The sequence below is a fragment of the Manis javanica genome, chromosome 15 (genome assembly GCF_040802235.1).
Source record: "Manis javanica isolate MJ-LG chromosome 15, MJ_LKY, whole genome shotgun sequence".
Classification (NCBI taxonomy): Eukaryota; Metazoa; Chordata; class Mammalia; order Pholidota; family Manidae; genus Manis; species Manis javanica.
The window spans coordinates 49,924,728-49,939,748 of NC_133170.1; the positions used below are offsets into that span (position 1 = coordinate 49,924,728).

A 15,021-nucleotide genomic window follows, 5' to 3' on the forward strand; every position below is an offset into this window, starting at 1 on the left:
AGCTCAGGGAATTTGCTCAATCTGCCCTCTTCCTAGGGATCATGGCTGTGGATGCGACACACACTGGTAAGCAGAGAACTGTTAACAGAACAAGTTGCATGTTAGGACCATGACCATGCTGTGTAATGCCTCTCTAAGAGCTGTAGAACACGTTTCCGGAGCGGCCACCTCTGGCTCCTGGCTGGGTGCATGCTGGCCTGCGTTTCAGTCCCTGGTGGATGCCTTGGTCAGAGGCCCTGTAGCCTTCACCAATTTCACCTGAAATGAGGTTGAATTTTCAGGCAATATTACATTTCAGCCCAAAGTTTGAGCTTCCCCTCCAATAATTTTTTTTTTTCAAAGCAGAGCTGTCACAATGGCTTTTAAAGGTTCACTTCCTTTCCCTGCCCACTTCCTAGTTATCAGGAAATGGCCTCCGTGCAGGCAGGTAGATAGAGACCCAGGGGAAAAGGGCAGGATCTGGAGAACTCTCAAACTGGATAATGAGGCCCTGAGTGGTGGAGAGGGGACTGCGGTCATGGCGTGTCCCCCAAACAGAAGGCTCATATTGTCCTCTGTTGTGGGAAGATGACAGGGTGGCCCTGATCTGGGAGATCGTCTTGTTGTCATTTGCTCTAATTGTTGAACTAGAATCTGCTTAGTAGGAGAGAAAGCACTTCTAAGAAAACATTTGACTTTTCAGGGGAAAGCAACATTTTGGAAATCACCTCCTTGTGTGCACGTAGAGTATTTGACTGGGGACCAGGTAACCTAGTTCAGGTCCAGCTTTGCCCTCAACCTGCTCAGGGTCTCTGGGCTGTTAAGTCATCTGCCTTCTTCTCTAGATCCCGGGGACAGGACAGCTGGGGGCTTTCTAATGCCCTGCCAGCAATATGGCCTCTAATGTCCAGTAAGTGTCTGGCATTGTTTAATGTATGCTCCATTGGATGGCTTCTCTGTTTAGCTGGTTCAAGTTCACTGCTTGGTGTAGAGTGATTGGAGGCTGTCCTTGCAGTGATACTTGTCATTGAAGAGAGATGTGGGTGAGATGAAGGAGGACTTCCTGAAATTTTGACTGTGTGCCCTTCTTGAGTCCAAGTCTTCCTAACCATATGATAATGTCACTCCCTGCTAAAAACTTGTGAATGACTCTCTGTTGATGGAGGGGGACTGCCTCCTTAGAATGGTCTCACGGGTCCTTCATCACCTGGTCCTGCCTGTCTGTTCATCTGTCAGTTGCCTCGGCGTATCCTCTGCCCCAGGGTGTTAGAGCTGGTTCTCCGTACTGGTGGGGATGGCCTCTTACTCACGTTTCTTCTCTCCAACTCTGCATTCAGTGTTACCATGTTGGCAGCTTGAAATCATCCATGGTAGGATCATTTACCCCATGGAAACTGACAGACCTACAAGGCAGGGCTTTTTTTCCCAGAGAATCCGTTGTTCAGATTTACCAGGATGCACCACTGCTCCTCCCTCACCCAAAGAGCTGCAGTGCATGCCCTGGAAGTGCTCTTCCATGCCTCTCTCTGCTTATCATTCCCTGGTCCTGACCCTTCACCTGTCCCTGCTTCTCTCTCTCTTTCCTTTCTTCTCTGCCTCCCCGCCTTCTGTCTAACTGACCAAATACCTCCTCATCCACCCATCCATGCAGAGACAGCCAGGCTCTGATTCCTTCTCCGCCACTGGATAGCTGAGTGAGTGACTCAGGGACAATTTCTAACCTTTAAAATGCCTCAGTTTTCTCTGTGTGAAATGGGTATAATAATAATAGGTTGTTGTGAGGCTTAAATGAGTTAATATGTAAAAGGTGTTTTGAACAGAGTTTGGCATGCTAATGTGTGCCCAGCACTGAGTATGCGCATACAAATAGACGTTCAAGAAAACAAGCGCAGGAAAATGTTCATGAGCCCTGAACAAACCCTGGTTAGTTCTCCCAGGGGTGTCAGAACTAATTTCATGGTGCCAGGGACATTTGAACTGAATCCCGAATGATTAATCACTTCTACCCACCAAACTGGCAAGCCAGATACAGTTGTCCTGGGAGGCAGGAAATCACATGAACATGGAAAGAAGACACAAAAGAGGGAACAGCCTGATCTGTTAGGGTTTTATATAGTGAGCATGGCATCAGGGAAAGAGAGGGGTTTCTAGTCATGTTTGGGTTATGGGCTGTCCATGGGGAAGGGAACCGTCTCCTCTTAGCTCTGCTTTTCATTGCCTGCCCAGGTCTGAGCGTTGGATTTTCCCCAAGAAGTCAGAAATCCAGATTTTTATGCTAAAGCTCCTGATGTTTAATGGTAGGTAATACTAATTCAAGTTAAAACAAGACTAAACAAAATATAAAGCCCGTGCACAGGCTATGTGCAGCTCCCCCCAGAAGAAGGGAGTTCCAGGTTCCTGCGCCTGTGTTGATGCTAATATCTGCAATTCCTCATTTGGAGCATGATTCTGCCATTTGCTGTGTGACCATAGATAAGAGTCCCATAAACTCTCTGAGCCCTGGTTTTCTGCCAAATGGCTGTCATATTTCTTGTCCTACATACCTTGCTGTGAGAAGCCTTTGGACTATGGGGATAAAAGCCCCTGCAAAGAAACAAAATTATTCCTAGGCCTTGCATGCTGTGGCAGAGACATACACCCAGCACAACGCCAAGACAGACTGAAGTCACCCAAAGAAACCGGCATGTCCTCACCTGCCTTTTAAATGTTAACAATAGATGGGGGAAGAGAAATGTAGGTGTGGTTTTTCCCCTTCATTCTGTTAAAAACATCAGAAGGAGCTTGACATTCCATTTTGGAAGTCTGTATGTCAGAGATCCAGCCGAGAGTTACTGATTGCTTCTGCATGGATTCAGGATCCCAGGGAAGAGGCATGCTCCCCTTCCACAGGGTGTGCTGATGGTTTCTTCGCGGAGGCAGAGGACTCTCTGAAAAGAAGCCAGCTGCACTAGGTATTGGTCGGGGTCATGCCGAAATCTGCACTTGGATTTGTGCAATTTCTCCTCTTTTCTATCTCTTTCCATTCCAGGCTGGCTTTGATTGTATAGCTTTTAATGAAATAACCAAATCTTAGAAAAGTCTAATTATTTCTAGTTGAGGGGCCGAGCTTGGTAGATGTTGGCTTTCACTCAGCAAGGTGGTGGATAGGCCCCCAGCCTTCTTTGTCAGGCCTGGTTAAAAACATTCTGTAAACCAAGCTTTGTGGAAACCTCCATGCTTATAATGTACTTACAACTTGCTGTTATTCTGATTTTTGTATTATCTTTGTTTTGTCCCATTGCCTGATTGAACTTGATCATGAGAAGCTTCAAAGATACAGGCTGGCTGTGAAGTAAGGGTACTTGACTTCCTCAAAAGCACATCAGTTCTGGATTCTGGTTCCATTGCAGACAGCTTACGACCTCTGCTTCAGGAGCTGACATCAGCCTCAGCGTCTGTTTCCCTCTCCTGCAAGCCCCAAGCCACCCAGACCCTCAGAACTGAGGTGTCTGATGCCCTGTGGCTCTCATCCCTTGTTGGTGTCTGAGGCCCTGACCCCCTGAACCGTTTCAGAAGCCAAGACCCAGAGGAGCCAAGGCCCCACTCTTCTGAGATGGATTTGAAGCACCTAGATCTATTGAATTGAATTCACATTAGAGGTGGAATAGTATATTGATGTGAAGAAGGTGCTGAAACTCTATTCCCTAATATGATGGCCCTAGAGGTGGGGCCTTCGGGTAGGAATTAGGGCAGATGAGGTCATGAGGGTGGCCCCTCATGATGGGATTAGTGCTCTTGTAAGAGGAGATTCCAGAGACCTTGCTTCCTCTCTTTCCACCCACACCTACCAAGGAAAGGCCATGGGAAGACACAGCGAGCGTGTGGCCATTTGCAGCCGCCATGAGACACTGGCCGTGCCGGCACCTTGTGCTAGGACTTCCAATCTCTAGAACTGTGAGAAGTAAATTCCTGCTGTGCAAACCACCCAGGTGGTGGCATTTGGTTATGGCAACCCAGGCACAGAAGCAGAGGAGGTCACTAGAGGCTAGCCTGGGCACCAGGCCACCTGGTGCAATATGTCTTTGAGCAAAGGTGTGCCTGTTTTTATTCCACTGTGTCTAATGCTCACCATCTACCTAGCACATAGTAGGTGTTCCATGACTTTTGAATGAATGAATGAACCCTAATGAGTGGGGTAAAATAACATCTAACTTATCAGCAGGTATTTGGAAAACAATAAATACATTTGACTGTTGGGATTTTCTGCAGTCATGGTTTGAGATAAAGGAAAAATAAATTATTTTAGAATATATTGTCTGTGTGTGTGTATATATCCACACAAACACACACACACACACACACACACACACACACTCCCATATATACACACATACCATGCTGTTAATAGCCTGCACTTTTTTACTAACTCACCCCATGAAGACATAATGATAGTAAAATAAATACAGTCAGCATGCTTTCCTATTTACCCAGCATGGAATCCAGTGACTATTTCTAAGCGTTTGCAATTACATCAAGGTCTCTTAGAACTGTTCTCCATAAAGAGATGCTGAGTTGGGCTGCTGACCTGCTAAAACCTAATTATCTTAAGTTCAGTAAAACAAAAAAGAAAAGTCATTTCTTTATAAAAGAATTGTAGAACCCTGACACTGGAAGGGCTTTTGAAGTTCCTTTTCATGGGCAGGATGCTGTAGAAGGACGCTATTTTAGTGACAAAGAGGTGGCTTCAGGGTTCTTTCTTGTTCCTTGGGGAAATCCCTCAGATACTATGAGGTGTTTGCTCTGTGGCTTTTGCCATTTGAGAATGGAGAAGCTATTTCCTCAAGATGCTGTTCATCTTTATTCATATCTGGGTGCAGATGAGTTCAGAGTGTGTGGGTGTGGGATTCGAAGTCTGAAGTGCTTAGGTAACAGTTGGCATGCCGGTTGTGTAATGAAGAACATGTATTGACAATATTAAATTGTGGGCTGCATCTTGTTTTTGGTGTTTAAAGAAAAAAAAAATAGAACAAAATTTCTAAAAGCGACAGTTTTGTTTCTCTGCTGGGGGTGTTTCTAAATGCTGGGATAACAGTGCTGAGAAATCTGTGCCTCCAAAATGCATGGCTTTCTTCTGCCTGGCCTGGTTCTACTGTAGAAGCAGCCCCAACAGGCTTCTTTCGCTGGGAGGGACTGTGGTGTTTCTAAATATACATTCATACTGTGCTCAACTGACTGAAGGAAGTGGCTTCAGTAATACCAGGCAAGATTTGAATTCATGTTTCATATGCGAGGTGGAAGAGCCAACAGGCTTCTGAAAAAATAAATAGTAATTTATTGAGTTATTAGGAAGTTATCATTTGTTTCCAAGCTCCAAAACTTGTAAGCTGTCATCAACTTCTAGGGCTTTCTCAGGTGAAACTGTGCACCATTACTTCTTTGAAAAAGTCACATTCCTTTCTTTTCCCAAGAATAGAGAAATAATACAGAGAAATCTTCTTTCTGCTTAGTTGTGAGTGGACGGGAAGTGTGAGCATGTCTGTGGTCAATGCGAGGTAACAACTGTGGACTGCATGCAGAGCAGGCATCTTTAGTAAATGTGACAAGGATAGTCAGGGTCCTAACATTGTAATATGATGCCTGATGTCAGGGGGTTGAACCGTTTAGCCTGCTGTGTATCGTTTTGGCAGTCTAATGAAACCTGTTCACCCCTTCTTATTTTTTTAATGTGAGGTCTATATATAATTATTTAAACTAAATGGAAAAATATTTTTAAATGCAAAAATTAAAGTGCATAGGATTCCAAGGTACAAAAAACACCCCCATAAAGCACTGGGATGTTCAGGGACTCCTAGGATCTCTGCTGTGCTGAGCTTACAACATTATATATGACCTGTGTCTCTGCCCACCGGTCATGAGTATGAAAAAAATTACTTTAAATAACACACTTCAGTAGTGAATTTAACTGGCAGATGTGTTTGAACTTGCCTCATCTAGACTTATATCCTATACACTTATATTTCAAAAGACAGTGCCTACTTACAAAGAATTAAACATTCTCATTTGAACTGTCCAGTTTTGTGAAACTGTAATGAATAGTTTAAATGGCTGACTTCTTTCCAGGTCTCTGTGAAGAACAAATAAGTGTAGCTAGGGATGACCATAGATCCTCCTAGAAGTCTGGATCGCTAGGTAAGAAGATGCATCTTTCCCTTTTCTGGCTGAATGACCACCAGGTGAGAAATTGACCAGTGGTTGCCTCTGTGTATTATGATGGGCTATAACCAGGAGGAATTAACTATCATAATTATAAAGTTGTGATGTGCATAAGTGATACTTAAAAATTTCTGGAACCAACTGTGATGCCATATAAAAAAAATGCTGTGTTTTTATTAGTGGTATTGCAGGTACTGATAGTAGAAGTGGAGTCTGTTGCTTGCCTTTAAAATGAAAGGGAATGCCAAATGACAATTGATGATTAGTGGAAAAGAAAGGGAGAAGAGACCTCCTACACTCACAAATCCCCACATTCTAGCGGAAGCAATGGACCCCACATGAAAAACCTTTGTCTAAGGGTGTGAGTCAACACCTGATAATGTGGAAAACAAGATCCAAAGCAGTTGACAGACAGATGAAATCTGTAGAAGGGATTATGAAAGAATGCCATTTTCTGTTTGGTAGTATATTTAGTAAACATGACAAAATTCAACCAGCTTCATAAATGGTCTCTTTGGAGAGAGATAGTGTTGCCTTTGTTCAAAATAGTGTTAGGTCTTCTTTGAGAGCCAGTGGTGGAATGTTTTGAATGCTCTCATCAATGTTGATTCTTAAACTGTTTTGAGGTGGGTTTGGTGTTTTGAAATAAGCCAACATTAATTGAAGTATGGGTGCTGAATGTAGAGGGTATCCAGGTGTGTCAATGCCAGATGGGGACTTGAAAATTCTAAGGCTTCTTTTCAGAAGGGACTCATTAGCCACCCTGAAGGCTGCCCCATCGTGGATGGAGACAGAGTAGCTTTGAGATCTCGGAAAGATTGTGTGTCCAAGATGATAGCCTCCTTGGAATCAGTCTTCAGTCCCCTGGAGTGAGTATAGTGGGGACCCATTTCCCTTTATCAAGTGGTGGCCCAAGGTGGTTTAAAATATTTACTGGCAACATTCTATAGTCACATTTTATACAGTCTCGAACAGAATGCACTATCCAATAGAAATATAATGCTAGCTACTTATGCAGTTTAAAATTTTCCAGTATCTGCATTGAACATATAAAAAGGAAAGGTGAAATTAAGTTTAATAATTTATTTTGCTTAATCTAGTGTATCCAGAATTATTATTTTAACATACAATCAAATTAAAATTTATCAAAAAATTTTTTCACACTGAGTCTTTGAAATCTAGCTTGAATTTTATATATAAAGGGCACATTGTACTTTGGACACTGAATTTTCATCAGAAACATTTGACCTGTATTTGTAGAACTGATAGTTGAAAAAAAGAGGTCCATATATCCAGGTTGTTTCAGATGCACTTAGATGTTTTCCAATAACCAAATGGAATGTTCAGTTTTGAATTTAAATTTAATTTAATTACAAATAAAAATAAACATTTACTTCTTTAGTCACAGTGGCCCCATTTCAAGTGCTCAGTGGCCACACATGACTAGTAGCTATCATGTTGGATTATACCAGGTCTAGATTACATGGAGAAACAATGGAGAGGAATCCATAGGCACAGGGTAGACATTTACACTCTGGAAAAATTAAGGAGAGATTCCCATTGTTTTGTCCCTTCTATAAAGCAGTTTTTTCAGTCTTTTTGTCAAGCCAGTATTTTTCCAGAAGCTCCCCATCATCTCCTTAGAATACTTTTATATTACCCCCAAAGAGCCTTTCCTTATGAGTATTCACCATTTACATCCGGGGCACCATATGGCCTCTGCTTCATAGACAAAAGGATCAAGGACAGGTTTAGATGATTAGATGGAGACAGGAAGTTAATGCCGTGCTCCATTTCTGATGACTAAGGTCATCCACAGAAATAAAATTTCCTGACTCTAAGCTCCACTGGACACCCACCTCTGATTCTGATTCTGAAGGTTCAGGGTGGGGCTCAGGAGAGCGCATTTCTATCAGATTTTCCTTGCTCTTCCCACCTCCCCCGCCGAGTGATGCAGCCAAGCTGAACTTCAGATCTACCCCACCTCCACTGTCTTTTTGCTGGTGGCTCTTAAGGTGTGCTCTGAGGCCCCCCTTTTCAGAATGCCCTGGGTTTTGTTAAGCTGAAGAGTTCTAGGCTCTGTCCCACACCAGCTAAGTCAGAATACCTGAAAGCATGGCGCTGGGAGTCTGCACTTTTAACAAGCTCCGTAAGTAATTCTTATGCCCAGTAACTTTCAAAGCCACTGCTTGAACCCGAGCCCTCACCAGCTTAGATATAACGGGATTCCTCCATCCCACTCATTCTCGTTCTTCCTCTTTCCCCACGTCTGATGTTTATAAATCCACAATGTCATATTTATTCTATATCCCCTGTGTCAGGTCATTTAACAGGTATGCCTTTGCTCCAGGGACTGGAGATATACAGAGAGAGATGTGAGATGCTGTCTCTGGCCTCAGAGCCTGCAGGCTTGAAAGAGAGAGAGAGATCTATGGAAAGCTGAGTTCAGAAAGCATCATAGGGGCCGTGCTACATATATGTGCTGGTGCAGTGAGCACACGAAGACAAGGGCTGTATTCACCTGGGGCTTGAGTTGGTGAGAATGGCTAACCAGGGCTTCTGGGACCCTGGACTGATTCAGGGAAAGACAAAATTGGTATTCCACAGATAGATGGCAAAAGGGAAGGACACCAGAGGCTTAGTGTGAGCTAGGATGTGAACAGGGAAGCAGAGCCATTATGAAGGATCTGGAATAATGGACTTGAGTAGCTATCAGACCTAATGGACTTATGGGGGCTGCTCGGGATGCAGAGTCTGGCAGAGCACGGGCAGAGGAGCAGAGAAAATCCCTGAGCAGGGACCTTGAGGGGAGCTGATGAGGAGATCTGCAGGGGGTGCTGGCTTTCCCAGTGGTGGGCCTGAAGTTGCTGTCGGTCAGCAGGGCACAGAGGGGAACAAATCAGGACTGCAGGGAAAGGAGGCAAGGACATGTTGGAACCTGTGTGGGTGAATCGGAACCTGTGCCTGTAGAAGAAGCCAGTGCCCTGTGCCCAGGAGCTGCACACGCAGGCTCAGAAACTGAGGGTGGAGACCCGGTGTGGCTCAGGAGAGCCATGGCCATCTCTGCCCTCCCCAGCGAGTAAGCCAGCCAGCCAGTGGCAGTGTGTGAGAGCTGTGTGGAATGCTGCCACTTCACTTCTGCTTCCAGATTTCACACAGATTTCTACTGTGGCTATCCTTAACTTGAACCCAATAGGGAAGAGAATTCTGGGAAACATGCTCAGATCGGGCTAAGTAGGCACAATGCAAAATGGTCACCATTGGCTTAGGAAACCAGTGCTGGGGTGGCTGGATGAGGCACAGGGCGTATTGGGCTGGTTGTTAGGTAGTGAGGCAGCTATGAGCCCACGTGAATAAGAGATAAAGCTGCAGAGGGTGGCCCTGTGGGCTCTACTGAGTGGAACGGGCTTTGTGCTCTGGATAGCAATGGATTATGAATGGAGGGTGATATGATAAGGTGGGTCTTCTTCAAGAAAATAACCTAAGCAATGGTTCTCAAACTTTCTGATGTCAAAACCTTTAATCATTTAACAATTATTGAGGATCCCTAAGAGTTTTTTGTTTATGTGGACTGTATTATCCATATTTACCATATTAGAAATTAAAACTGAGAAATTAAAATAAATGTTCACTGATTCACTGAAATAACAGAAATAAGACCATTACATGTTAACATAAAAACACATTTTTATGAAAAAACAATTAATTTTCCAAAACAAAAATTCAGTGGGAAGAGTGGTGTCATTTTACATTTCTGCACATCCCTTCAACGTCTGGCTTATGAGAAAGATTCTCGTATCTGCTTCTGCATTCACTCTGTTGTGATAAAACCTTTGGAAAACTCCTAGCCCAACCGTAACAGAATAAGAGAAAAAAAGCCAAGTCATAAGAGAAGAAAAGGCAAATCCTGTCTTCAGTGTCATGTCTGTAGTATCATGGCAACAGTCTATATCATGTCTGTAGTCAAATCATGTCCACAGTATTGCAGAAATCATTTTGTCCTCATGGATTCCCTGGAAGGTTCTCAGGGACCTCTAGGAGTCCGTGGACCACACTTTGAGAGCCATTGCTGTAGATGGCGACTTGGCAGCAGGCAATGGGCAAGGAGGGCTAGGAGGAGATCTTGTAACAGTATAGGGAGGAAGATGAGGGCCCGCACAAAGGAGTATTAGCAGGGAAGAAGAGAGTGGAGGAGAGAGGTGCTAAGGGGAGATGCCACAGAATGCAGTAACCAGTTGGCTGTGGGAGGAAAGAAAGGGGAGAGTGCCTGAGAGGCACTGGACAGCTGGATGTCTACAAGCTGCCCGTACAGGCGCCAATGCTCCTCAACCCAGTCCTCACCCAGCCGGGCCGTCTGCTCTATGAGGGTTTGACCTGAGATGGAAAGGAGGTGAGAGGTCCAGCCCTGGACTAATTATCTGGAGGTCTGCAGCTGACATTATAGTGTGATTTTACATGGGCAGAGTTACTAAAAACATTTGAGTGCAGGCTGGCCCAGTCTGCACAGTTCACGTATGCAGGGACCCAGGGGGAGATGGGTGTTTCATGAGTAGCCAAGATAACAGGGTGAGGTTTGGAGACTGCTCTTTTCTTTGGGGCTAGACACATTTGTGATTGCAAGAGCATTTAGAAGGGATTCAGGAAGCTAGAATGTGGTTTTATGTGTGTGGTTATATAGTTATACTGTTATATATGTATGTGTGTATGTGTGTGTATGTGGTTATGTAGTCATATTGTTATATATGTTTGTGTGTGTATGTGATTGTATATATATGTTTGTAAATATATATGTGTGTGTGTATAATTTTATAATGAATAGCTCTACAGGCTCAGGCCTCAGCATGGGTAGTGGCATGAACTAGCCTGGGCATCTGATGTTGTGAATAAAGGTCCTGGTTTTCCACCAACCAGTGTGTGACCTTGGACAACCTGCCAAGCATCTCTGGGCCTCAGTTTCCTTCTGGGAAATGTAGACAGTGTGAAACATCAAGAATTCTGTGATCCAATAGGCATGCTTTTCAGGCCCAAAGGGTGATGTTCTGCAGCCACCATGATTCATTCCATTAGTGTCAAGAGTCTGACTGGGCAGCATTTTCAGAGCCCCATTTTCCATTTTGCCTGTTGAGCAACAGGAAAATGAAAGGAGGAGCAGTCAGCCTGGCATCAGAGGGTTGGAGAGAGCAGCTGCAGCCCTCAGGCTGCCGTGCTTGTCATTTGTTTGTGTGTTGTCTGCAGCTCAGCCTGGCAACCTCAGCACCTCTGGTTTCCTTAGTTCTTGGGAAGGTCTCTTGTGTCACCGCTGTTCATATGCACATGCATGTGCATGCACATGTGCACACATACACATACACACTTACACTCAAAGCAACTTGACCACACTGTCCTCAGGATTTCCCCAGGGTATGGAAGGTAGTTTTAGATGTGCAGATTTTTTTTTTTGGTGTTTATGTATACTTTGATTTTATTAAAAAAATATAGCAGGCATAGCAAAACCATTTACACTGATAGTTCTTAGGATAAAAATATAGTTGAAATAAGTGTATTGAATTAAAGAAGAGGTTGCATAAACACTAATACGGGCAGAGCTTTGTGTAGCAAAATTCTTGAAGGCAGTGTGAATGACTCGTGGGGGAAGCACTACCTGAATTGCAGTAATGAGGCTTTCAACAAATTCAGAAGAGACTCTTTATCAGGTGATACATAGCACCTATGTCTGAAGTGTTTTTATTCATCATTGGTTGGTTATTTCAGCTGAAAAATCTCTTTTGGGAACCTGAGCTATTTCATATCTACTTTATATTGGTCATGTTAGGTACTTAGAATGTTAGATCTTAAGCTGGATATAATTTGGGGAAACATTCAGGCAAATTAAAATGATGGGAAATCCTATCAAACTACTGGCCCTGACTTTTACAAAAATGTTAATGTCATAAGGGACCAAACCCCCCCCCCACAAAAAAAACAACAAAAGATGAAAATACCTGCCTGGAGAGCCATCCTAGATTAAAAGAGACTAAAGAGATGTAAGAACTAAATACAGTGTGTGATTCGTTGACTGAACCCCTTATCAAAAACAGGAAGTTTAGGGACACTTAAGGTTAAGTTTGAAAACCAACTGCTTATTAGAAAGTCATATAGTTTTAAATTTTAAATTTCCTGAGTGTGTTAATTATAGTAGAGGAGACTATTCTTGTTCTTAGGAGATTCATGCTGAAGTATTTAGGGATGAAGTACATCAGTGTTTGCAACTAATTCTCGAATACTTCAAGCCAAAATATACATACATGCTACATGCTCACATGTATACACAATACCCATACACACATGCACACATATATGTAATACACATGCACATGCATATACAAAGATGTACGTGTCTGTACTCAGACACATATATATGCATGCATGTAGCACACACTCATACAAATATGTAGAGACATTCATATCCATACTCAGACACACATGTATGCATTCATGTAATGCATATTTGCATATACATGTAGAGATATGCACTCCCATACCCATAGACAGACATATACATGCATGTAATGCACATTTGCACACACATGTATGTGCACATTTACACACACAGACATGCATGCCCATACTCATAGACATGTGCATAGACACATATGTTTACAATCACACATACATATTCATATATGTACAAAGACAGGGAAAGCAAATGTAACAGAATATTAGTGGTCAATCCAGAACATTCATTGGGCAGTTCTTGCACTCTTTCTGTAGAGTTAGGCTTAACATTTTTTTAAAATTAAAAGTTGCAGGGAAACATTAGACTTCTTCAGGTAGAGAAATCTCACAGGTAATCTAAGATTTTCATCACGTAGATGAAGAGGTAGGTGCTGAGGAGCCAGATACCATTTTTCATGAGCCTACTAAGAAGCATGCTTATGCTGGTGCAGAGAGCCGCAATTGCTCTTATCTCACAGCTAAGATTCCCTCCACCAAACAAACATGACGTTTAAAGGTGTTCTCTGTCCAGCAGCACTGAAATGATTCATGGGTACTGCTTTGATTCTAGCTTGCATTGGCTTCATTATTACAGCTGATAAAATAGGACAGTTACGTACAGAATAGCCTCTGCTGTGGTGTAATGAGATTTTTGTGGATTCACAAGTCCTTCACTAAATAGCTGTCGAATACCTACTATGTTCCCAGCCTTATTCCTAAGGTCTTATGGAAGATGGTTGAGATCCTCCTTGCATTGGAGATCATTTTCTGGAATGGGAGGGATAGGAGTGGCCAAGCAGGCACTGAGATGAATCAAGTGATTTTAAAACTTCTCTACTTCAAATAGTCTAATGTTCTCCTGGACAAAGTCTGCATTCTCCGAACCTTTGAGTTTGATGTCAAGGTCAAGGGTCTCCTGACACCCATGCAGTGGGGCTGCAAGGGGGTCAGTGTTCCTGTTTGGGTCCACAGAGTGGGTCCATGCTTCGGTGTGCCTGTTTCCCCTTTTGTTGATGAATGTAGAAGTTCCCTCTACACATTTTATCTTTATGATGGACTTTTGGGAAGTTTAATCCAAAAACCACACAAAGGCCCATCATTTGCTTATACCGACTCACGGTGATGAAAGTGAGTTATTATATCTAAATAATGCTACAGGAAGCCTTCCAACCAACAATTTCAATACTGCCACATTGGCACCCCACTGAACTACTATCTGCTTTTGCTAATTCAATGTGACAGGTTTCTAAAGCAATTTGACCCCGTGTAAAGGCAGGGACAGAGTATTCAAATGTGCTCTAAGGAGGGCAGGGGAAAAGGACATACATTGAATTCTCCTTGTAATACTGATCAAGATCCATTTGGATTCATTTCTTAGAGGCACTAAATATGTTTTATTTTTTTATTTTCCAGTCATCTTTTCAGTTGCATCTATCTGCAGTGCTTGAGTTTGCCCCAGAACGTAGACTCGATCAGCTGATTCTGCAGCCCAGAGTCCTCCAAGGATAGGAAGTGGAGACAGTATTCTTTCACATTTAGAGAAATTCCAGTTTTTATAATTCAGGCAGAAGGTATGCTCCTCATTTGAAATCACTCAGGAGACAGGCTGGCAGGTAAAAAGGATCCTGTGTGGGATGCAGAATATCAGTGTGCCTTCTCTGTCCCATTTCCTCCTGGGTGAACCAAAGCTGGCCTTCCAGATGGCAGGGTGGTGGCCGGGCAGCGTGCTGTCATATGAGACAGACAGGATTAGGAGCAGAGAACCTGGTTTGGGTCCCAGCTCCAGTGCCTGTGACTGTGAACTTGGCTCAAGGCCTGGCCGGAAGTAAACAGTCAACAGCCATGAGCCTAGGGGCCGCCTTCTCCGCCATTTTGGTCCTTGTGGGTGGGTATGTGTTTTCAAGAAGGGAGTCCCTCCCCGCCCCTCCAGCTCAGCTCTCACGTTCCCTCCCTTGGCTCCTGCCAGTCATGCTGGTCGCTTCTCTGTTTGTAGAGCAGTATGCCAAGCATACTGCTGCTTCAGAGTTGCTGAACTTTTTCCTCCTTCTGCCCAATTTGCCCCTTCTTCACATACCCTTGGCTTGCTGCTCACTTCTTTCAGCTCTCATCTCAGGTGTCACCACTAAGAGCAGCCTCCCATTTCTAACGTATTGCCCCAGTGGGTTTTCCTCTCAGCTTCTCTCACAGTCTTAAGTTTTCCTGATGACTTACTTTTGTTGTGTGTTTTTTAATCTGTCTCTTCCCTCAACCCTGAGCTCCATTGGAGGAAGAGCCCTGACTATTTTGGATATAATACCCAGTCCATCCTAATTGCTCAGTACATACGTGTTGCATGGATGTTACTGGGAACTCCATGAGAGATGGAGCAGCCATGCA

The 15,021-nt window shown here is 43.6% G+C and overlaps 1 protein-coding gene across 5 annotated transcripts in view; it reads left to right on the forward strand.

Annotated features, from left to right (window-relative positions):
• The window catches only part of LRRC3B (leucine rich repeat containing 3B), an 83,049-nt gene that overhangs the window by 8,103 nt on the left and 59,925 nt on the right, over positions 1 to 15,021 (forward strand). Inside the window, exon 1 of one of the 5 annotated variants that reach the window (XM_073222898.1) lies at positions 2,682 to 2,930. The exons of the other annotated variants lie outside the window; for them this stretch is intronic. The gene's annotated coding sequence lies outside the window, so the exon portion shown is untranslated. Of the gene's footprint in view, positions 1 to 2,681; positions 2,931 to 15,021 lie in introns of those variants that run through there. 5 annotated transcript variants of the gene reach the window in all.